Below are 25,893 nucleotides of genomic sequence, written 5' to 3' on the forward strand. Positions count from 1 at the left end.
TTTGAAATCAATGAAGATATATTTTTTTAAAAAAGTGTTTCCAAGAAGGAGTTAGCAAAAGCTGCTGAGAGGCTAAGATGGCATTGTTAACCTCTGCGATTTATTACCGGATGAAGTGAAATAAACACCTGGAACAGTGTGTTAAGGTGCTTCAAGCTGCAGGCCACATAGCAGGAATCTCAATTAAAACAGCTTAAGCAATAAGAATGTTTATCGTGTCACATGATACAGCACTGGAGGAAGAGTAGCTCGGAGTTTGGTTAGTTCATTGGCTCGATGATGTCTTCAAGGACTTTGTCTTTGGACTCAGCTATTCCCATAAAGGCAAGATGGCTGATGTGGCTCCGGATGTTATATTCTCTCACAGTGTCCAGAGGTGGGAGGAAGGGGACAGCCTTTTATTATGTCTCTTTTTAAGAGAGACTAACCGGTACCAGCAGCCCCCCTGCAGAGCTCCCTTCCAGCAGGGCCAGAACGCGGCACACACCCATGCCTAACCTGATCCTAACGGGGAGAGTGGCCTAAGTCAACGTTCACGCCTTGGGGCTGAGGGACAGAGTCTCTGGATGGACAAAGCCATTCTGAGGAGAGGGCAAAGGCTCAGGATTCTGTGAGAGAAAGAATCAAAGGGGTGGTTCTTAGTTCCATGACCCATGCTGTCTGCAGCACAAGTGCTTGGCATTCTGGCTGTGCCCTGTCCTCCACAGCAACGATACAGGCATAGGAGGTTATGGACAAACATGCATCACCTCTCAGCGAAACGAGAGTGTTTCTCCTCAGGGTAGTGTTTGAGCAACTACTTAACTGCTCACCTGTGCCTTCTTTAGTGGCATAGAATCTGGGGTCAGAAGAGACCTTGAAAGTCCATGTAGTCTCAATATCAAATCCCCATGACTTTGTGCTAGACAAGGTCCCAGCAAAAACTACATGACATACTCAGATTATCTTAATTTAATAAGAACTCAGAGGATTCAAAGCCAGGACCAGCTCTGAGGGCGGACAGAGCACAGTGAGATATAGAGTTATGCAGAGGCCAGGCTAGAACCAGAGAGGCCTCCCTATCACACATGGGCCAAGCGGCAGATCGATCTGGAGGATGGCCACCCGACAGGAGCTGAGGCCTCGGTCAAGGGGCACAGTAAGCCCACAGCGACCTTGTAAGATGAGGGAGCCCATCAGTAGAGTCCCTACAGGTGAGAGTGTGGGGCACAGAGCAGGGCAGAGAAGGTTAGGTGGCTCTGGAGGCACAAATAGAAGATATCCAACCTGCCCCCTGAGGGGAATCCAGCCACTACTGTGGTCCCTCATTTCATCTTGTGACAACTCTGGCTGCTGGGAAGTTCCTAGTCAGCCTAAGGGTTCCATACAGGATAGACCTAATACCTCATCCGCATGACAACACTACAAATAGAAGACAACAGCCCACACATCTCACAGCCAAGTGCTGGAGCGAAAGTCACCGAGACCAGTTTAGTCCTTGATCCCAGTGTCCGATGGAGATTGGAGGTTAGGGTCTCCTCCTATCTTTTCCTTAGCACAGTGGTTCTTAAACAGGGGGGACTTCGCTCCCAGGAGATGTTGGCTGTCTGGAGACATTTTCATTGTCACAACTTGGGGGAGGGTTTACATGCTCCTGGCACCTAGTGTGTAGAAGCCAGGATGCTGCTAAACACCCTACAGTGCACAGCACAGCCCCACAACAAAGAAAAAGGCCGTCCCAAATGCCAGTAGTGCCAAAGACGACAAACTCAGCAGGATCAGAGTCTGTGCCAGGCTGTTGCTGTAAGGCCTTCCAGAAACCACACCCTGAAGATCCCTCTGTATACCTGGGCTGAAATGTTTGTTTTCAGGGTGAACTAATAAAAAACAGCACTAGAGCCCTTTGAGAGCAGGGAGGGGAGGAGTCAGTGGGACCAGAGATGCGGGGCTGAGGCGGGTGAGCAGAGAGGGGCTCTTGGCTTACATTTGGAATGGCCATTGTCGAGTTTCCCCTTGGTCAGCACCCCAACTTCTGGGCTACTGGTGGGGGGAAGAAGTGAGGTTAGGCTGCAGTGGACCAATGCCAGCCACTCAGCAGCCCACAAGCTCTCATCACGTCCCAGCATCAGCTTTTTTGCAGGCAAGCATGTAAACAAGACCAGCCAGGAGAAACATAAGAGCAGAATCAGAGTTGTTTGGTCTGCTGTCAGGAGCAGACTGTTGGAATATTCCAGCCCAGTCCGAGAGAAACAACCAAGCCTGACAACAGGAGGCCATGGGTCATGTTCAGATGCCCAGAGCCTGTGTTATTCTTGTGGGGGCACCTTCCCCAGAGGACCAGCGCAGGCACCATCCCATTTTACCGAGGCCTGGTGAGCTCCTGTGTTTGCCCAGCCACCCACGTCAGGTCTGGACAAGTTTTAAATGTCAATCGTGACCATGAATCAAGAGCAGGTGAATTAGCTTCTGCTAAAGGTCAGCAGGTAGGAATGTTTCATAACCATTTGCCTCATACGGCAATTTCTTTTATTTGGCATCTATAGATCAATAAGAATATTGTTTTTTAAGTGAATCTTCCAGATACCTGAAGTTTGCCTATTTAAGAATAGCTTTAATGATGTCATCTTTGGAGGTGAAAGCCTTTTTAAAAGGTATATATTTCCTTTGCTTCAGTAAACAAAGTATGTTGACCTTCTACCTTTTAAAGTGACTCTGGGAGGCTCATAGCTTGTGGTGGCGATGAGGGGAGGAGGCAGCGGTGGCTGGTCACTGTGCAGGAGGACTCAGATCTGTGATGCAGTGCAGGCCAGAGTGACAATTCGGCCATGTGGGGTGATACCGCACTGGTCAAAGCTTAAAGCTGTGGCTTCATTTGAGCATGTGCTAAAGAACGGTGACATTTCTGAAGCTTCAGGTAAACCAAAAGGCACACCTAAAAGAAAACCTGCTAATAATAAAAGCAAAAAAAAAAAAAATACCACAACTCCCTTGAAGCAGTGGAAAGTGGGTGACAAATGTTCTGCCACTTGGTCAGGAGGCGGCTGCATTTACCCAGCAACCATAGCTTCAGTTGACTGTAAGGGAGAGAACTGCTGTGGTTTCCACAGAATCCGGAAACAGAGGAGCAAAACCTGCGGCTCTACTTTCCACAAGGCCTGAAGTCACTAATAATACAGAACAGGGTGCTCTGGAGAGTGAAAATGAAAGTCCAATTTCAACAAATGACATGAGAACTCCTCCAGGTATCCTGAAAATGAACCAAATGACATCAAGGCAAAAGCTGCTCCATGGAACTCTTCCCCCACCCCCCCCAGGCCAGGATCAGGACTGGGACCAGGAAAGCCAGGTCTCAAAGTCATCACCAGTCGTCCCACCGCCACCTCCCATATGTCCAGATTCCCTTGATGATCCTGACGCTTTGAAAAGTAGGTTAATCTCTTGGTGCATGAGTGGCTATCGTGCTGGTTACTATATGGGTGTCAAACAAAATCAAAAAGAAAGAAGGTGCTCACATTTTAATCCAGGAGCGGTTCATACAGCATTCTTTAATAGGTGCAGCTCTCTCCCCAGGAGCGGAGTATTTCGATGTGCCCCAGTCAGTGTGGACAAAGTTTGCCTCATTTTCTTCATGAACACCTGGCTGAGGGGCACGAACATCTGCATTTGCTTTTGTTGCATGTGGCTCATGCTTAATCAGCCAGGTGTTTCTAGGGAATAGTCATTTTGAATAATTGAACATGGAAATGTGAATGGTTACAACAAACTCAAAGTCACATCTAGTGGAGAAAAGTCAATCTGTCAATATCACTATCAAGCCCATTTGTATATTGTAACTTTCTTAGTATGTTAAGCTTTTCATATATTAATACCTTTAAAAATAAATGACAAATTAAAAAAAAAAAAGTGACCCAGGACAATTACTCTAATGTAATAATAAGAAAATAACAAGCTGTCCTCAGCCCCAGGAGCAATTTGCCCAGCATTAAGTGAACCCAGATCATGACCTTTTTCAAGGGGTGAGGAGGCTGTTCTTGCACAAACTTTCCATAGTTTCTCTTTAGCTCCTCCCTTTGTGTAGCCGTCAGCTGTTACTCTTTACTTATGCCACCAGGCCTATCCACCCGTAATCCTTGCCTTCTAGTAAAAGCTACTGTGGGCTAGGACAATGGTTCTCATTTTTTGACCACGTGCTAAAATCTCCTGGGAGTTTAAAACATTATCAATTACTGCGTCCCATTTCCAGTGTTCTGATTTCATTTGTCTGGGGCATGGCCTGGGCACAGGGACAGTTTCAAACTCCCCAGGTGATTCTGTTGTGCAACCAAGGCTGAGAACCACTGGGGTGGGTATCTTATTAGAATGAAACATAACATAAGAGTTAATTATGACCTGAGAGGTTGTCCTATGAATAAGCTTCAGTGTATGAACTAATAAGCTTTAGTACATGAACTAGTATTAGAACTCTTTGCGTCTACTTTCTCAACCTTAGCTGTTCTCCAGGATGTGATGTGAGCTAGAAGAGAGGTAGGCTGGATCAGTGGTTAAGTGCTAGGAGTTTAGAGCTCAACTGCCTAGGTTCAAACCTTAACTCTGCCACTTACTGTGTTACCTTAGGCAAGTGTCTGAACCTTTCTGTGCCTCAGCCTCATCAATAAAATGTTGGGAGGATTAAACGGGATCATGCACACAGAGGACTGAGACTAGAGCCTGGCACAATGTCAGTGTTAGTTTTGGCAAAGGGCAAAATTCACTTCAGATGGTCAAGGTGGAGAGAGAGAGGTGTGGGCAGGGCTAAGGGAGTAAACCATGGGTGTTGCAGAGACAATGGGAAGCTGGTGCCAGCCTAGGCGGGAAGGGGAAGAAGTAGTGTTGTGGGGACCCAGTGAAAGCTGAATCTACGGAGAGACACAGCAACTGCCATAGCTGAGGCAAAGAGGCAGGGAGGGAGCAGGGAAAAGGCACCCTGACGTTTCTCTCCTTCCAACCTCTGATCTCAGGGTCAGCCTCTCAGGGTCAGATCTCAGGATTAGCACAGAGCTAAGCACAAAAGAGGGGGAAGATGAATCTGCATGGGCAGGGAGGTAAACGGAGACTACCCAGCACAGTAAGTACCAGTGATTGTCACTTGAGCTGGGAAGTCATCAGAGAAAGCCCTTGTTGCCCTAGAGGGGGCAGACTTGACAGAGCAGAGCTGCAGAATCAGGAGAATTGACCTCAGGCCGAACTCTTTCTGGAGGAAAGATGCCCTGAGCGCAGACCTTTTGCGCTGAACTGAATGATTCAACATTGCTGCAGGCCAAATCCAATTTTTAAAATTGTCATACGCTTGTCAGGTGTTTCAGGGCTTAGCGCAAAGCCCGTCACCCCTGTGGACTAGTTCGCGTTCCTGTCTGGGCCTTTCCCACTTGCTCCCCTTCCCTCCCGTCCACCTCTCAGGGCGGGGTGCCCCTGTGCCTCAGAGGACAGAGCTCCAGCCCCTGCCCTTCGCCAGCTGAAACACACTCCTAGGCCTGACTTGGGGCACACTTTGGAATTTTTCCTTCATGTCTTCCCCAGCCCCAAACACCACCTCCTCGCTCGTGAATGTTGACCTTTTGTGCAATAAACTGTTCAGCCTTCCAACCTCCCACTTTCTCCTTAAGTGGCCATTCTGGGCTGTGTTTACCTTCACCTTATAAACTGTCCTTGGAGCTTCGTTCCCTGTCTCGTACTGAGTGACATAAGTAGAAGCAGAAGCCCCTGCCTTCCAGGCGCTTCCGTTCCCAGTGTGAGGGGTGAGAGACCGCGCCAGGTTGGCAGGTGGTTCTCCCTGTAGGCACCCATGCAGTGTGGTAGTTTCCTTTCCATGTTTTGCCACTGTGTCCTATCGCCAATGAAAATCATTAACTTTCAGATTTGCTCCTGGATGCTTCTGGAACTTTTCATACTGTGCTGATACACACGCGTGGTTGCACTGGAGACCCTGCCGTGACCCTATCTTCACTTATACCAGCAAGTTTTTTCCAGATTCTAAGATTAGATATTCCTTAACTAGATTTAATCAAACTAGGCATCCTATCACTTCATTATCTTTATTCCACATTCCTTTGGAGCCATGCTTTCCATCACATGCGCACATGATAATAGCCCTATTCCAAGCTATTCCCCTTTGGAAGCCTGGCAAGTGTTACTCTTGGGCTGTTCTGAGTAAAGAGAGAACATGAAACCCCTCCTGTTCCCTCCCCGGCCTTAGGCACCTGAAGCAACAGCACCATTATGTTGGTGCCAATGCCCCAGAGAGAACTGGGAAATGAAGGTAAAACAGGCCTGGTGAGATATGAGTTGGCAAGATTTTGGTTACTGATGTAGGCTCAGAGTGGGCTAGAATCATCAGTGGCAGAAACAGCATGTTCACTGAACACACAGATCGTGTGGATTCAATAAACCTCGCCCTCAAGGAGCGTGCACTTTAGATAAGGAGAGGGGATACCCCGCCCCCAGTAATGCAGGCTGCCATAGGATGAGTGCCGGGTAAGTAGCATATAGATAATAACAATTGAATTGCACTTTAAAAATCTGTATTGCAAACATTTCCCTTAATCAAAAGTAATTTTCTACCTAGGTAATTTCCATTTCAATTGGTATTGGTGGGATTTTGACTATATTTCTTAATCCATCTTCGTTTCCACACACATAATTTTGGTGGCTGAGAAATGTCTCCCACTTCCAAATCTAATGTGTTGTTTGACATTTTGAATTTATGACACATCCACAATTTTACTAAGGATTTGTTCATCTGTATCTAAAAACATGTCTTAAGATGATGTCTTTAGATTAAAATATTTTAAAATAGAAATTATGTAAAATTACTCCCAGACTCACCATGTGGGTAGGTTGCAGTGTATTCTTCATATTTTCAATTACCATTTTTTCCAGGGTGGGTGCTACTTTAGCAGAGCCAATACTTCCAAGAAACACTGTGCCTCAGTTTTTCCATGTGTCACTAGCAAAAAGGTGACAAAGTCCAATACTGAGCAATATGAGTGATTTTGAAAGAAGCCTTCGCTTTTAGCTCGTAGCAATGAACGTTATTACAAATAAAGCATTAATTTGTCACAGTGACCCCTGCTCTGTCTCTGATGCGCCATCCATACCTCTATCACAGCCTCTCACACAATGTGCACATGGCGGCCTCGTCGCTGGGCGGTGCCCTCTTGCAGTGGGTCTTATGCAGCTTGGCATTTCCACCATGAAGCTCAGTGCTTTGTGCCCAGCAGCCCAGGGAAGGTGGACAAATGAATCCATCAGTAAGTGATTAATGGAAGTGATTAATGGAAAAAATGATAACTGAAAATATAAAGAATACACTTCAACCTACTCACATGGGAAGTTTGGGAGTAATTTTACAGAATTTTACATAATTAATGATTAAGGGAACTAATAGGCATTAATATTCTTGGAGAGCAGAAATAGGCATAGGAATAATTGTGAGAAAGGGAGGATGGTCTACAGTATTGATAACTTTCCCTAGCAGAGGGCCCAGAGTGTGGCACCAGCCATACCTACTTTTGCCCTGAGGAGCTGATGACTGAGCTGGTGACTGGGGTAACCCTCCCCAGTCTGGGGAAAGATCTGGGGGGCAGGGCCTTCATTGCCCTTCATAAAACATGGCAGAGACTCTCCCTTGGGTTGGGGCGATCTAGATAAGGACCAGACTACTCAACCTCATATCATTTCCCTTTTCAATAAATGCTCTATTACTGCTCCCATAAAACTAAAGGACCAGGTTGTACATAAACTAAGGTATGTTCAGAAAGCTCCTAACAAGTAGTAACTCAGACTCTAAACTGCTTCTCAGGCTTGAAGCAGAAAGAGTTGAAGAATTTGGTCTCAAAAGACATTGGGATTTTGCTTGGAATACATTTCTAGCAAATTGTCAAAGACAATAAGCCCTGTAGTGTGTAGTGTTTTGTGATTTAACTGGAGTCTGTGGCTAAATTCCATCATTAGAAAGGGGGGGAAGCACATTTGGATACTGAAGTGTCATTAACATAGTCAACCTCAACTCTTGGCTTAACTTGGAAAAGTGCTAGTGGAGATGGAAGGGACCCAACATAAGCCAACAGAACATTTAAGAATCCCTCTCCCACATATCCTAATATCTCTCACCAGATATTAGGATCTATCCACGGAAGTCAGGTTGTCTAGATGGACAGAGTAATTTTCTCAGGAACAACCCCATATTGAACAATGTGCTAAGAACCACTCTCAGGTGTTGTACAGGTCACGGGTTGCAATTCTGCCTCCAGTTGAATAAACAATGCGTAGAGTCACTTGGGCCTTGACAACACATACTCCAACCTCAAATAAATGACGTCATACTGAGTCTCTGGCGGGACAGCAGGTGGGGACTGTGTAAAAGGCAGTACACACGAACAGAGATAAGCATAGTCACGGGCAGTGACACCTCTGCTTCAGTGGCTCAGTGAGGTACGTGTCACAACTCAGGTTGCCTGGCTTTATGCAAATTCAACCTTTAGTACACTCATCTTATAGAAAATAAATTCGAGAGGGATTATTTATTTACAAACTATTTTTTCACTTAACCAAAGTCTAGGAGTTATAATAACTTTTTAAATTTCAACTTACACATTATCAAGAATATATCTATTAAAAACTACACTTGCTAAAAGAAAGGTAGGTAAGTAATCACATGACTATTTAATTCACAATATCATATCTTGGATGCTCCTCTCAATAAACCTTCACCTTTATTACTCCTAAGAAACCACTTTCATGACGTTAAATTAGGCAACAATTAAGCAATAGGAATGTCCCCAGCATAGAGCCAGCAGTGCCTCTGATGATCTGTTGATAATGCAGACTGGAGGACAAGGACTGCTCTGTGACAGATCTGCTCAATCACCAGAACCCACGGCTGTGGGAGTCAGTGTTTGGCATAGACAGGCCAATGGTTTCAGGGTCAAGGGAGAAGTGATTAATTAAACTAGGGGGAAGAGAAATGAAATCCAGCAGGCAGCTATGAAGACCCAGTAAGATCAGCAATCTAGTATCTGTACGGGTAAACAGTGCTCCCCTTTGCATTGCAGAGTGTGCAATGAGGTGTGAATAGGATGAAGCCAGAAATAAAGAAATGATGCTTTCCACTGCACTTGGAGAGTGCTTTTCTCTCCCTAACTTGGAGACTCCTCCACAGACTCTTTACTTGGGCTTCCTCCCGGATCACACACCACCAGGGTCTGTGGAAGCCAAGGCCAGTGCAAGGGAGAGGTAAGGGCCCAGGCAACCTGGGCCTAGGGAGGAAGAAAACACACTTAGGTGAAAAATGGAATTTAGTGGCCTTGAAGTAAATTCATCAGACGATGGCATTCTCCTCCCTCTTTTTGCCCAGTGCTCACTTATCCAACCTTAATTTAAAACACTGCATGAAAGGCCAGACTAAGAAGCAAATCTAGATCAACCTGCATTCAAATTGTGCTGTAGCAAGAAACCTTAAAAGCTGCAAGTAGTCATTTTGTTTTGTTATAATTTTTTAAAAAATCATAGCTTTAGTTAAGTGTTGAATGTTAATATAAAATCTTGCACCCAGTCACACCTTCCTTCCACTGGGCTTTGGCAGGTAGGAGAAGCCACATTTTGTGACCGATGAAAGAAGATTTGAGGCTGGAGGGAATGACTAGACCTAATTTGTTTGGGGGGCATAAAGAGCAATCTATGAGACGTGGTAGAAAGAAGGAAGGGCCAGCGGGAGGAGACAGAGGGGGGTCTCCTGCTTTGACGTGCTAGTGTTTCACTGGGCTGAGCTCTGATATGACAGCTACCTTCTATAGTCGAGCCACCTAAGAAGTGCTTGGGAACGATCTCAGTAGGAGAACCAGCCAGAGATATGCTTGAAAGGAAGGGCTGCTCCTCACTGCTTATTGTGGTTTCACAATACGAGCCTGGTTTATATAGCAGCGGCCGAGGGCTCTGTATGATATTGTCATACTTAAGCTATGCGTGTGTTTATCGTTTCCTTACCAACAACAGCTGGAGAAACGGCTAAGTGAGACTGGGGAGGAGGGGAGGCAGATGGAGGGGAATCAAAACATTGGAACGGATGGCCTCCCGCTTCCCTGACACACGAAGCTCCAGATCCAGTCAGATGTAATTGGTGTCCAAGTGTCGTGACTCCGCATGTTTCCTTCCAGACACAGAAGCGAGGGTGGAAGTAAAGCAGGACTGTGAAATGAAGCCGAGGAAGCCTAAGACTTCTTACCTTGATGTCTTAACATTCTGGGGAGTATTTACCCCCCACTCCACGCTGGGCCCTTTAATTTGCCGGTGCAGCCATTTAACTGTTTAGAGTGCACTCCATGGGCCTTTCTCTTGGGGGGCCCATGGAGCTCAGATTGCACCTGCTAACTGGTAAGAGCCAGACCCAGCTATGCTACCGAATCATTCTGCAACCTGGGACAGGCCCACACCGCCTGGGCAGGTCTTTCCGTCCTGCCGAAGGCTGCTAAAGCAGGGAAAACAAGCCCCAAAGGATTCCAGACTCTTTGGAACGGGTCCACCAAGAGCTAGCTCTACATGATGCCCGCTTCTCACCAGCGTGTCATTGCTGTGCTGTTACCTCAGCTTGCAATGCCCTTTCTCCAGCCCCCCATCCACCCACCCCAATCTCCCCTGACATCTAATCCTTCTTTCTTCTCCCCTACTCAGTCGAGGTATTGCCTCCTCCTAGAAGTCTTCCCTGAAATCCTCAAGCAATTCTCTTCCACTGACTTTCCTCTTTGGATTCCAAAATATATCTTTGGGTTCGTCTGTCCAAGTAGACTGAAAATATTTTGGAGGCAGGATTAATGTCTTTTCCATCTTTGTGTCTCTAACCCTAACCCCCATGGTAGGTGCCCAGCTAATGAGTAACACTGATATATATCTACAGCCACTTTACTAAACCAGTGGTGCAATAAGGGCAGTTTGAATTCATCTATGGTTCTCTTAGTCCCAGAGCCTCCATCCAGACACTGGGCCCAAGGTAGGTGCCTCACAATATACACACCACACACAGTGGGCAACAGTAGGTTTACAGTTGTGAGTATGCGAAACACGGCATTTGTTCCTGCTTTATTATTTATTAATTATTGTATTATTTGCCATACGAGCAACTGCAAACCCACTTTTGCCCCACCCTGTATTCAGAAGGGGAGACAGAACACTGGAAGGTGAAACATAACTGTACCTGAATTTACTGTTGCAAGGTGTGAGTGCTGGGTCCCTCTCGGGTGAATGGTAGGATACATGTTTGTGTTGTACATACAGTTAGAAAGCTGTAGTCCTGCACTAGCCTCTACTGGGCCCCCTGAAGGACGAGAGCATCGAAGACCACACGGGTTTCAGGTTGTGCTCCTCTACTCCTGAGGTCGGGCAGGTTGCTAAGTCGGCATTGTACGTGAGTACTTTGAGGATTCCTCCGAATCCATTTCTTTTAGTCCCTCCTGAATGTGATGGGGAAATTCAGCAGAGAAAACCATTAGGCTACGGGCCTGAGGGACTCCTGACACGCTCAGCTCACTGCTAGATACAGACAAGCGTTTTTCCCGAGTGTAGAATGAACAATGAGGACAATCATATCAGGAGCGAAGGACCCCTTCCCGAGCGCCTTATTCGTTAGGTCAGCTCATTAAGTGAACCTCATTAAGTCCCTAGGATCCTTCCCGCCCAGGAATGCAGATGTGGCCCTGCTCGGGGTGTTGTGTTCAGGATAAAGTTAAGTTTTCTAGGGTTTCCTGGCTTCCCAGCCGCATCACAGGAGGCTGATAAGCCGTGGCCAAGGCTGTTCAAGGTCTCCAGCTGCCCTGAGAAAGTGTCTGCTTGTTTATTTTAGGTAGATAAGTGTTGCTATTACTCCTGGGAGGGTAGGAAATGCTGGGGGCTAGAGATCACTGGAGACTTTAAATTAGAGCAGTGTGAAGAGATGTTGGAATCCCTGGCACATTAAAAAGGGGGAGAGGGAGAAGTTACACATTCAGCATTTGGTGATACTGTAATTACGGCTCCCGTTAAGAGCAGTTAATAACCACTTACTATTTTGTAACCTAAGGGTAATGAACACTGAGGCTTTGCTTGTTAACTGAAGTTGACAGAATGCTAGAAAGAGCCTCATGGCACACCCCTTACATCAAGGGAGTATTTTCTCTTTGTTTATCAATAAGGGAGTGTTTATTTATTTTTTTATGGTTTACTATAGGTTTAAGTCATAGGAAACAAAGAGATTATTCTCAGGAATATCCTCAGGGAGAAGTGTCCAGCATTATCTCAGTACTTAGCCTGCCACAAACCAGGTAATAAGTGGTCCATTTTGCCATCATAATCTGGATGTATCCCTAGAAATAACAACTGACCAAATCAAGCAGGACAGCTATGATCTCTCAGTCTTCTTCCCAAAGTTCTCACCAGCTCTCTAAATAGCCTAAGACACCAGAGAAGGTCAAAAACAATTAGTTCAAATTGTTCGCAGCAACAGGAAAAATGCCCCTGACCTTAGAGAGAGCATAAGGCAGAACTATAGGAGAAAAGGTTCCATCAAAGGTTATTTAGAGACCAGAAGGTCTATCCCACAATGTCATCACTTACTTCTCCCCTGCCCAAAACCTTCAATAGATAACCACTCTGTAGTGAATGGATTAAGTTCACTGAATTACAATTAAATTCAGATGCTTGGGTTTGCATTAAATATTAAAACTAGAAAAGAACACTACTTTTGCAGAATAGGATATGCTGGGGACATTTCTTTAATTTGGGCTCTTTTTTTAAGTTTGCAAATTCTAATTTCAATTTTCAGCTTTACTAAAATTCTCATAAAAAAGCAAAATTTCTCTTCCTAATGTGGACATAAGAATGTCCAAACCTGTAGAAAATGTTTATGAGTTTATTAGAGTTTATTTGAACCAAACGAAGAACATGCCTGGAAGGAAGACCTCAACAGACTGAGAAAAATGCTTCTCAGATGACAGTTTGCAGTTTCTTTTATACATTTGGAATTAAGGAAGGAAAGTAAGACAGATTACATGAACTGAAGGCTATAAGAATGTGAGAGGAAGCAAGGCAGGGGCATCTCTATGATTGGGTTACAGATCATTAACAATATTATGTGCTCTTTTGAGGGTGGTTACTCTTCAGAAGGGTCTGAAAAAGAGGCATTTCAAAGGCATGTTAACCTAGATGCACTGAAACAATGGACTAGACTTGCTTAAGGCAAAGATAACCTTTTTCTAAAGAAGTTATATGCCTGGGACTTGACCACCCACCATGACCTGCCTAGTTAGGATTTCATGATCACATCACCCTGTGAGGTTACTTTAGGTTAGATTTATTACAGAGGTCCTTTTTTACCCACACAAATTTCAAGTAGATTTAAATATCTCTGAAACTAGATTAAGAACACAAAATATAATATAGTGGTTTCAGTCATTTGAAATAAATATAAATTTAGCCCCTTTTCCCAATTACTGGAAAATTCTTTATTTTCATTAAAAGCCAGCAACTTTTATTTTTAAATTTTATTTTTAAATTACAGTTTACCTTCAGTATCATTTTGCATTAGTTTCAGGTGTACAGCCTAGTGGTATAACAATCATATACTTCACAAACTGGTCTCCCTGGTATTTCAAGTATGCACTTGGCACCATACATAGTTACTACAATATAATTGTCTATATTACTTATGCTTTACTTTACATCCTTGGAACTATTTTGTGATTAACGATTTGTAATTCTTTATCCCTTCATTTTTTTCACCCAGCCCCCCAACCCCCCTTGCCTCTGGCAACCATCAGGCTGTTCTCTGTGTCTATGAGTCTGTTTCTGTTGTGTTTGTTCATTTATTTTTATCTTTAGATTCCAAATATAAGTGAAATCACTTGATATTTTTCTTTCTCTGTTTGATTTATTTCACTTATTATAATACTCTCTAGGTCCATCTATGCTGTCACAAATGGTAAGATTTTTTTTATGACCAAGTAATATTCCATTGTTTATATGTACCACAACTTCTTTATCCACTCCTCTGTTGATGGGCACTTGGGTTGCTTCAATATCTTGGCTATTGTAAATATTGCTGCAATGAACATAGGGGTGCATATATTCTTTCAAATTAGTGTTTTGGGTTTCTTCCAATATATACCTAGAAGTGGAATGGCTGGGTCATAAGGCAGTTTCATTTTTAATTTTTGAGGGTTCTCCATAGTATTTTCCATAGTGATGACACCAGTCTGCATTCCCACCAACAGTGCACAAGGGTTACCTTTTCTCCACACCCTCACCAGCACTTGCTGTTTGTGGATTTATTCATGAGAGCCATTCAGACAGGTGTGAGATATCATCTCCTCGTGGTTTTAACTGGCATGTCTCTGATGATTAGTGATGTTGAGCATCTTTTCATATGTTAGCCATTGTACTCAGTCTTATTTTATACCTCTGCTCTTTCATTTCTCTTGTGTTTACAATAGAATGCTTTTTATCAGTATATTGACTCTATTATTTACCTTGATTGACCAACATCCAAAATTAAAATTGCTACCAGATAGTTCATAAATCAGAAAATAATTCAGTGTAAATTAAATATGTAACATGTTTCAGTAAACAAAATAGCAACTACTTCTACTGCTATGTGTGTTCTCAAAAATATGTTTTCTCATGTTTTCTAATTGCCACATGTTTCAGTTAGAAGCCAAGAGGGGAAAAAAAATCAAGGAAATAGAGCTGCTAATGAGGGGAGAACTGCCAGGTAAGCAGGCCACTCACCTCCCATTCCCAGGTGTAGCCACCACATTCCAGGATAGAAATAAAAAATAAATAAACAAATCTTATCCTTGATCCAGAGCTAATCAGACTTTCTGGAACTTATTCAGATTAAACAAATGGATAAGAGATTGCTGTACAACCTGTAGAAATTATATGAAAAAGAACAGGTGGGAAAGTTAGGTGGAGCCAGGATGGGCAGTGTCCCACAGGCTGACACTTATAGAAGGTAGTTATATTCTAGGAGCTGGTTCTCTGCTTTGAAACTCCAGAAATTTGCTTTTATCTGTGTCCAGGGATGACACCAACCAAAAGGCATATATGCTTAGGGTATCCTCTAGAATGCCTAATTTATTCAAAATACAGTGAACTAGAATAAGCAATTACGTGGGCATGATTCTCTCCTGTACTCAGGTTATATGAGAAGCTCTATCATAACCAGGAGTCACTTTATTGGTTCACCTTGAGAAACTACTGTCATAAGAAATAGAATGTTGACATTTCATGTGAACCCTACCTAAAAACTTATGGTGAGAGCCAAGTAATAACAGAAGAGAGCTCAGTGTCCCTGGAATTGGAACAAGAGGCTTAAACCAATATGATGTTGATAGAATTGAGTTAGAACAGCCAGAGACATCCATCTAATAATAGATAGAATAATTTCTCCAACAGTGACAGAAAGAGAGTCTAATGACTGTACAGTTCTCGTCACCTACTTCCACATTATGGACTTCTTTGGAACTGAAAAGTGCCAACGTCCCCAAGGTGACCCTCTTCCCTCAGATAGTGATTCAGTGAGCCCCATCCATGTTTTCACTCTTCTGGTTGCACTTTTTTCTGCGTCTCTAAGACCTTCATAAGGCCTTCTCAGCTGAACTCCAGGTGCTTTTGAAAAGTATATTGTCAGTTCAGGAGTTATTCATCAAAATTTTCAAAAGCTTAGGCTAAATATTTCTCCAAGTCTGGATTCAAGTCCATTTTCCCTAATTCCACACATATTCCCAATACAAGGTTCTGCCACCACATAGCCTGCTCTGAAAAGGGGGTGCCCCAAACAATAGACAAGTCACTAGGAAGAAATAAAGGCATTGTAAATTAGCAAACTAAAGTATTGGTTCATATCTTGAATATGTGGGAGCTCCTGAAAGGTGCCTTAGAATAGTTGGAAAAATAAGAGTTCCACTTGAGAGTCAAATTGTAAGATCAATATATAGAATCTTTCAAAGTAAGCTTATTTCTGTGTTCTCTAGAGACTCACAAAAATAGTTCAAAGATGCCTATAAGATTGCCTTTTCCCCAGCTGCCTGGGAAAGGAGCTAGAATGGGGGTAAGGAGGTGACTGCCTGATTTGAGAGCAGGTGCATATGCCCAGAACAAACACCAAGGTTGATGGAGGGAATGAGAGTACTGTTCTACTTCCTCCCCCCATTTCTTTGAACCCTGATACAAAATCAGACAGCAAAAAGGCCTGGCTGGGAAAATGATTCTTAAACAATATCATGCTATTCAAATGTAATACAATTAACAAGAACTGAAGTCTTAATTATTGATAATATAAAATACTTAATGTTCCAAATATTAGAAATGCTTTACATCTTTAATATTAAACTAACATTTCTTTGAGGACTAGATAAGCCATAGAGAATGATGATAAATGAATCTGAATTAAGGATAAAATCATGAAATATGATCCTCTTGGAAAATCTAATGAAAATCAACACAAAATGCATGGGTTTATTTATGATCAGGAATAACCATCACTGAGGTGGTTTGTAGATGTGCGTTAAGGGAGACTTAAGAAATACATTAAGTCTCATCAAGGAAGAATCATTTTGCAATTATTTGCAATTGCAGCTTGCATAGGAAAGGCTAGTATGGAAAAGACTGGTAGACTACACGAGTGTAGATTAAGCGAGCCGAAGAATATGTCTGTGTCCACTCATAGAAGGTGGAAAGTATGCTAACCAGGGGAAAGGTGTCCTAAGAATTTGTCTTTAGGTTCTTCTCTGAAATATAACTGGAAGATACAGTCTCAGTGATTTTCAAACTTTTCTAATATGGGAAAAATTTTCAGGGGAAGAGGGGCTTTATTTTTGGATCTGAAAAAGCTCATTTATCACTTTATTTTCCACTTCTTTTTATAAAAGAGTACGGTTGAAACTGAACAAAAAAGTGAAGTAATTTCACAAATATTGGTGCACAAAGATGATAGCACTAAAACTGAATAGCCGGCAGGCGGGCAGCCTCTCCGAGCAGTAGCCTGAAATGTGCTAGTCAGTAATGTCTAAATCGAGTGACCAGAAGGCAGTTTGGGAGCCAGATTACAACAGACTATCCTGGGGGATGCATTCCAAGAGCCCCAGGGGATGCCTGGAACCACGGATAGTACTGAACCCTGTATATGCCATGTTTTCCTATACATACATACCTATGATCAAGTTTAATGTATCAATTAGGCACAGTAAGAGATTAACAACAATACCTAATAATAAAATAGAACAATTATAATAATATGTTATAATAAAAATAATGTGAATGTGGTCTCTCTCTCAGCAAACTGGCATGAATTTCTTTCCCCACAATTCCACAGAATGAAGATTCCTTCTCACCTCAGATCTTAGCAATTGTGGCATATAATTTTTTCCCCCTTCAGTCAAGAACTTTTCCTTTTTCCCTTTGGGAAGCACTGTATGGCTTCTCTTTGGCATATCCGAAATGCCAACATCACTACTCTTGCACTTTGGAGCCATCATTAAAGCAAATGAGGGTGACTTGAACACAAGCACTGAAACACCAGGACAGTGGATCTGATACCTGAGATGACTAAGGGGCTGCCAGGTGGGGAGAGAACACAGCGTGGAGATGCTGGGCAAAGGGACGATTCATGTCCCTGGGAGGGCGAGGAGGGATGGCGCGAGATTTAATCACTCTACTCAAAACGATGTGCAATTTAAAACTTATTCATTGCTTATTTCTGGAATTTTTCACTTAATATTTTTGGACCGCAGTTGACTGGAACTGTGCAAAGCAAAATCGTGGCTGGGGAGGCTGGGGTTGATACCATACAATGTAGAAAAGGGAAGGCTAATCAAAATACACTTTCAGGAACTTTCGATAGTGAAAAAACTGTAATTTTAAAAAACACAAATACAATGCTTTCAAATCAATGCAGCCATATACATCTATGAACTGGTAGAGCATATATGTGAAACATCATTTATTCAGTCTATGGATCTGAGTACTTGTAACGTGTATGGAACTGGTGATAGCATCAGTGTTCTGACTTACTCGGCAATCTTACTTCTCACTCTAAATCAATTCTCATTCTGGCTGTCTGCAGTATTGTCTTTTGAGTTATATCAGTAAGGGTCTGTCCTATGAGCCTCATAAGCTCCGGATGAACCAATAACATCCAGGTAAAGGGACTGCAAAGCTGAGGGCTGACTGCTGTGGTTAAAGCACTGACTCCCCTAGGGCAAAGCCTTGGGGTCAGTTGGTTGCTTTTTTTCATTTCTTTACTTAAATTCAATCTATTTTATGGAATATGCTTAGAAATAAACTGTATTATATGCCTTAGATATAGTATTTAGATATAATTGGTTTATAGAAAATTTAATAAAGGCAAGTTTCTCCCCCAGACAAGATCCATATCTCGATAGATAATCACTTCATGTTTTTTTCTGTTTGTCCTACCTCACTATTGTTACATGTAATGAATTACACCCCACACACTCTTGCCCCCTAGGATCTCTGTTGTAAATTGATAATATATGCAGCAATCAACATTTTTAGCTGAAGGCCACTGCTTCTAACATCCCTGGATGCCTACCTTGCTCTCCAGTACCAAAGAAGCCTGTGTTGCTATTAAAGCCACGTCTACATGTCCTAAGCGCTATACAACAGACTTAAGTCAAAGTACAAGTCTTAGGCATTATGTAAAGATACTGGGAACTACGTCGCTGCAGCCAAGAAAGTGGTAGCTTTTTATTTTTGCGAAGACTTCTGACCTTAGCAAAGCTTCAGACCAAGAAATCCATTCATGTGGCATCTAATAAGCACAAGAGCCACGTGTTCTTGGCATGATCAAGTCAGATGGCATGTCACAAGCTATTTCCAGGTTTAGTTTTCTTGAAAAGACACATTTGCAGAAAGTACTGCCAGAGAGAAATGGCTGTGGCTAAAATAAAATAATTGACGTCAAGGGATACTGACTTCAGAAAGGGCTGCTGAAAGCAGCAGCCAACGATGCTGAGATTTCATATGAAGGCTGTTTGTAATCACAAGCAGGCAGGTAGCCCCAGCATGCACAGACTTTCTGTGGTGTGGGTGCTGTAAAAACTGCGGGGCTGAGAGCAAAATCTCCGCTCCACTGGAGCCATCCCCGTTCCCATCTATTGATGTGTTGTTACTGATTCAGAGATGGATGGTCTTAAGGGTGAATGAGGAGAGGGTTCATTCCCTACGTACCCGTAGGCCAAGACTGGTCCAGTCTCCCTGCATTAACGTCCTGCTTAATGCAGTGATCCTTCCTGCATTAACTTCCTGCTTACTGCAGCTGATCCCATCTGGTTCCACAAAGACTTTAAATAGGCTGGCTGGGCTTGCTCAGCCAGTAAGAACAAAGGTCGGAGATCAGCTCAGCGAACAAGGTCACTAACTGTCCCATAGGACACTATATCTGCCCTTGGTTAGACCACTGATTACAATTAATATTTCTCATCCCCCTGTGACAAATTGATACTAGAGTAAAAGACTAATTAAAGACCAATAAAAAGCAGGCATGTTGTTTTTTATAAGTGTACTGGCTAAAAACCCTGTAGCCAGAAAGAATAAAGTCAGCTCCTTAGAGAGATTTCATCTCCTAAATAGGGTCCTCTGACTCCAGGTTCACTCTGTGAGTGAATTAATTTTAGGACAGGGTTTCTCAAAATTGGTACTATTAACATTTTGGGCCAGATAGTCCTTTGCTGTGGGACTATCCTGTGGGTTTAGTACATTTAGCAATATCCTTGGTCTCCACCCGCTTAATACCAGTAGCACTGCCCCAACCCCAGTAGTGACTGGGCCAAATGTTCCCTGATTGAGGGGAAGGGAGTGAAAAATCACTTCCAGTTCAGAACCACTGGTTTAGGACATTATTTAATAAACACATTTCATCTGTACCAATGACACCTCTGTCCCAACTCCTCACTCCCATGCCCTCCGGAAGAATTGCTTCTTGTTCTGTAAAAAGGTGACCAGTTTATTTAAACTGGTCATAAGGACAATACATTAATTGATTCCGTTGTTATCCCAGGATAGGTTCTTAGAGAAAAGTGTTTCCATCCACACACCCTAGAAAACTAAAATGAAAACTCTAAGTATAGATTTGTTGACAGGATAAAATAAGTTAAAGCCCAGCAAATACTCTAAAAAAAAGTCAAGTGATAGAGGAAATTTTTAAAAAAAATTTTGCCCTGGCTGGTGTGGCTCTGTTGGTTGGGCATCAACCTAAGCACCTAAAGGTGGCCAGTTCAGTTCCTGGTCAGGACACATGCCCGGCTTGCTGCTGGCACATGCCCAGGTAGAGGGGTGCAGGAGGCAACAGATCAATGTTTCACTCTCACATCAATGTTTCTCTCTCTCTCTCTCTCTCCCCCTTCCTCTATCTAAAATCAATTTTTTTAAAAACTCTCTTCATTCCCTGAGAATCTATCAAGATTCAAGGATTCTAAGCCATTAAAAAATTTTTTTTAAATTACCCCAAATCTCATGACACAGAAAGAACCAGTACACATACTTGGTAAGCGTTCTCCCAGACACCTCCCCATGAACATAAATAGGTAAAAAGCCTGAAAGATATACAGAAGTTCTACCGAATAAGCCAGGATTGATTATTCCATGACTCCATATCGACACTTGAAAAAAGAGATTATACTCACGCAGTTTTAAATTAAAAGAATTAAATTTAATTTTCAGATGAGAAAAAAACTGCAAACTGAAAAAAACTGATGAATTTCAGATGTTTCTTCACCCCTAGAGATATTGGTTCTTAGGAGAACTCCCTAAATTAAGAAAATGTTTATGCAAAATTTTAAGAGCTGAAGTTATTGTTATTTTTGAATTGGCCCTTTCATCGTTAAATTGTATCTACTGACTCCCTAACGGGAAAGATGAGGAAGTTAGTTAACATATTTTTCCTGCCCCTGTTCCCCCATCTCCAATTTGATTAGTTATATTTACATGTGACCTTTCATTCTCTTCTTTAGCCACACTTCCTACAGTTGTTTGGTCTCAGTGCTATTTTAAATGAATCCACAGCCTCTCAGTTCCTGAACTCTTTATTTTGACTCATTTTTTATTTGACTGGATTGGTTTTCAAGACACAGTTTTTATTTGCCAAAAGGACCCATAGATACTGTGTTTTTTTGACCTTTTGAATCCTTGATGATATCTCCCTGCTGCTTTCATACTCAAAGGACAACTTGGCTGGAGATTCAAATCTTGGGTGACCCTTTCTTGTCCTCAGGCTTTCCAGATGTCACTCCATGTTCATTGCTGGAGTTGATGACCTCTGAACCCACACTGGACACTGGGACCTTGTGGCTCCACACAGCTCCCTGGTTCCCCTTCTCAGGGGCATCACTTACGGAGGCCACACCTTGGCCTGCCCAGATCTCCTGAAGCCCATTGCTGCCCTTCAGAAGGTGAATTCGGCCTACTAGCTCTGGCGCTAGTATCCCCTCTCCTCTACTCTGTGCCAGGTGCAGAGCCACTTATTCTCTCAAAATGACAGCAGGGGCAGATGCTCCTTCCTCTCCCACTGCCCTTCTTCCACATCCAGGGAACCTGGTGACTACCCTCCCTTCTCCCCACTCCCTCCCCACTGGGTCCAGAAGGCACAGGGCCATTGCTTCCCCCCGTTTCCCTGAACAAGCAATCGTTTCTCTCTTCCAGTCTTCTTTCTGCTTAATGTCCCACTCAGGATCTGTAATTGAGTAACCTAGATACTCTAGTGGGTGCCAAAAAGGTCTTCTTATGTGCTCTTAATGTCCCCACTCATTCCAAAAACATACATATGAAATAACCATGAATTAATTATCCCATGATTCAATACCGATATCCTGGTATTAAGTGCTTACCTCTCAAAGCAGGTAAATCTCCAACTTCTTCAAGTGTCACCCAGTTTACTCCTGCCTACTCTCATCCCCCTAAATGGTTACTGCATTATTAGCCTCCCATACACATCTTAGCACATGAAAAGACCAGACTGTGTGAATAGTTATCTTCCTAGGTTGTGTCAGAAAGCCTCTCGACACAGAACACCCTACACATAGAGGTATTTAATGAATATTTGTTGATAAAGAAAATGTACTGAGGAATCTATTAATATTTTCCAGGGCTCAGGAAAAAAAGATGCATAAGGGAATACCAAAAGTAAGTGAAAGATCAGAATATAGAATTTAATAATAATAATAATAAATATCAACTGAGTGCTTCACACATACATGGCACTGCTTTAAGTTGTTTACGTATGTGGTCTCGTTCGATCTTTACAATGACCCTAGGTGGGAAATATTACTATCTTCTGTGTGTTAAAGATGAGGAAACTGAGATACAAAGGAGTTAAGAGATTTGCCCTCAGTCACACAGGCAACAGGTAATAGAGTCTGAACCCGAACCCAGGAAGACTAGGGGATGCTCTACAGGGATTATTATGAAGAAAATGGACTGTTTTCCACCTTGACTAAGGTTTGCAAGGATATAGGCTTAAGGAACCATAAATTAAAATTTTGGTTAGGACTACGGAACTTCCTTTCTGTGAAGGTGATAGGGCTCCATCTACCAAGTTCCCTGTGTAAATGTCCCAGACAAAAATGACACCTACCCATGTGTGACCTTAACACATGCTCTTCCATTCCATCCAAGAGATGACCTCATGATGTCGAAGGCCAGGAATGTGAGCTGGGAAGGAGAAAATAACAGCCTGCTTTCACTCTCCCAGCCCCAGCACCCCAGCCTACGGCGGCTCTCTGCTGTGCACTCCACAGCTCAAGAGGGCCTTCCATGTGCCAGACAGATTAAACACTCGGGGAATTTGATACGATTACTCCTGGGAGGGGATTTTTCCACTACTCTTGAATCCAATGAAGTCTGGGCTGGCAAAGGCAGTTGAATTGAGAGAGTGACTAAACACGCAGAGTCCTTAGAGGTTAAAATACAGTCTGTCTACTAGGGGAAGGCATTTTGCCTTTAGTGTGTCTGGATTTCTAATATCTATTGCAGACTATTAATCATACAGACCAGACTCTTGAACTTCTTTGTGTTATTTTACATTTAATCAGAATCTACCCCCCACCCCCACCCCCCAAAGCTACCAAATCCTGCCTAGTTATCTGATTTTAAACATTTAAACAATGGTTTCCCTGGGATACATACTCACCCATTGAGCATATGTTTAATAGCTTTGAAATGGACTCAAACAAAACCAAAAATGCAATTATTATGCATAGTGTGAAATCATGAGAATTAGAAATTACCCAAGGACTTACTGTTTGCTTCTTTTAGATTTCCTGTTAAAATATTGGTTGTCCTAGATTTTCACCATCAGAAACACTACGGGGAAAATGCAGTAATTCATTTTCTATAAGACTATCCTCATCTAATTTCATTAGGTGAGAATTTGGCCCAGAGTTTACACTTTAAGGTATGATTCTGTTTATTAAAATGTCACCTGATTACCTGATTTTATTTGTGACATTACATAAAACAGATGTCATGATTTTCAAAACCGTATCTCTCTGAAGTCCTGAGACATCTCTTCTCTTGCTCTTCCACTAACTTATTTTCCATGTATTTGATGGAGTTTATTTTATTCTTTTAGCAAATCTATATTGTGTTTAACTCAGAGTTTTCTATTTTGGTTTTCTGGGCTATGTGGATGGAAATGCTTTTCTCTAAGAACCCAATCCTGGGATAACAATTGAAGCCAAATTGGAAATGTGGAGTGGCATTCAGGTTCCAGAATAGTCATAATTCCTCATTCCAACCACACATAAATTCCTAAATTTGCTTCAAGCAGAGAATCTGGGACTTGAACAAAGTCTATTTTTCCTTCTACACTCAGAAGGGTAGGTTACATGTTTCCACCGTAGGGCAGGGAGGGAGTCAAGACCCATATGCTCTCAATTGCACAATCTGGGAGGAGAAAAAGAGCTCAAACATTTACCTAGGCCAAAAGAATGTTGCCACAAATCTGTCACCAATAGAGCCGCCAGAGTTTTTCAAGGTGCAGAAAAAGTGAGCCTTTAAAGCAAATCTTTGGCGCTCTCCTTTTGGAAGTTGCTTGTTAATTTGCTCTGGCCCTTCCCCGGCCATCTGAGAGCCAGAGCTCAGGCACCATCAGCTCACAGTAAAAGGGACCTGGGGCAGGGGCTGCAAGGCAAAGGGCCGCCTAAACCACTGCCCCTTCTGCACATCTGGTCTGGACACAAGTTTGGCCAACAAATTTCCACATTGGGGAATATTCCACAATACTTAAGGCCTTTGATCTGTTTATTTCTTTAAAAGAAGTACTTCAAAGTCAGATAAAGCTGAGGGGTTTGGGAGGTGGTTATGGTGGAGATGTCTTCCAAGGAGACCGGTTCCAAACTTGACATCCTAAGGGTAAGACAGGAGTCTAACCCATCATAGCAGTGACTGTGGTGACCTTAAGCTTCATCATGGGACCAATGTGATCTTTCACTACCTGGACTTTGCTTGTTTGGGGATTTTAGTGGAGCATAAATAAGGGAAAACAGAAAAAATGCGGTAAAAATGAAGTATAAGTTATCAACAACCGCCGTACACCATACCTCCTGAATTTTCCAGGACCCAAGTTCATATAATCTCTCTGGTTGTTTCCATAAAGGTAATCAGGCTTGCTAGGCAGTGTATTTCAGTTTTTAGTTAGGAAAATTTAAATTTTATAAACTAGGTATAATTTATAAAATACAGTACAAATTTACTGCTGCTTGAGGGCAATGATTATGACATATTTATCTTTATATTTCTAATGACATTCAGCAAATAAGAAGGGCTCAATATATGTTGGATGAATGAGTGAATGAAGTGAAAATTAAATAAGCTAAAAAAAATTGAGATAAATATGGAAGGATAATAATTATTTTATTAAGTTCTATTTTTTTTACCTCTATCACTAATGTTTAGCAAAAATTAAGAACCCAAAGACCAAGGTTCTGATCCTGGCTCTACAGAGTTTCATTGAGAAAGCTGTTAAGCCTCCCAAGGACTCAGTTTTTCCATCTATAAAATTGAAATAATAACTTCCTTCATTTAGCTTATGTTCCAGAATTGTCATATTAACCACCTACAACTGAATGTGAAAATGCTAGGTGCGCTGAAAAGATTCAGGCAGATGTAAATTTTTTCCTCTTTATCATTATCATCGCTAATCATCACTGCTCTAATATTCTGGGTTGCTCAGCTATCTCAAATCTTGCCCCCCCCAAAAAGAACTGCTAGTAGTCACAACAAACCTCATAGCACATCTGAGCTTACTTTTCAAATTGGCTTAGTTTTTATAGTAATTATAAAATAACTCATAGCATTGCATGCTTTGTCCCCACAGTGAGCCAACCAGGGTACAATCAAATTTTGGAAATATACAGCATTAACCCCAGAAGAATTTTTTTGTAACACACACACACATCCTTCAACACTGAGGATGTTTCATAGCAGGTGTGCAAAGGCCCATCATCCCAAAATTTTGAGAAATAGTTTGTCTTCCCTGACTAGCAAAATTTCTATATCTTTTTCACTTTAATACAGTCCCTGCCCCCAGGTGCCCAGGAATCTCAAGTTGTTTAAGACCCACCATCCATGTTCCTAAACTTCCACCTCTTCTAAGTCAGCTAATGTGAGCCCATCCACTCAATGCCCACAGCCAAGGTGACAGTGAGTGGGTGAGAAATCATCTTTATCATCACCTTCCCAATCTTGACCATTTACTGAACACTTACTCTGTGGCTTTACATTCAACATTTCTTTTAATTTTACAACGACCTTATGAAATAAATATTATTGACTTTGTTTTACAGATGGGCAAACTGAAACTTAGAAGGACTATGTAATTCACCCAAAGGCACACCA

At 42.5% G+C, this 25,893-nt stretch overlaps 1 protein-coding gene and 1 pseudogene across 1 annotated transcript in view; both read left to right on the forward strand.

The window, feature by feature from the left end:
• The window catches only part of NEDD9 (neural precursor cell expressed, developmentally down-regulated 9), a 110,789-nt gene that overhangs the window by 13,945 nt on the left and 70,951 nt on the right, over window positions 1–25,893 (forward strand). The window lies entirely within an intron of this gene.
• Window positions 2,719–3,697, forward strand: LOC107530392 (survival motor neuron protein pseudogene; annotated as a pseudogene).

This window comes from Miniopterus natalensis, chromosome 9, assembly GCF_054644295.1.
Source record: "Miniopterus natalensis isolate mMinNat1 chromosome 9, mMinNat1.hap1, whole genome shotgun sequence".
In the NCBI taxonomy this organism is placed as follows: Eukaryota; Metazoa; Chordata; class Mammalia; order Chiroptera; family Miniopteridae; genus Miniopterus; species Miniopterus natalensis.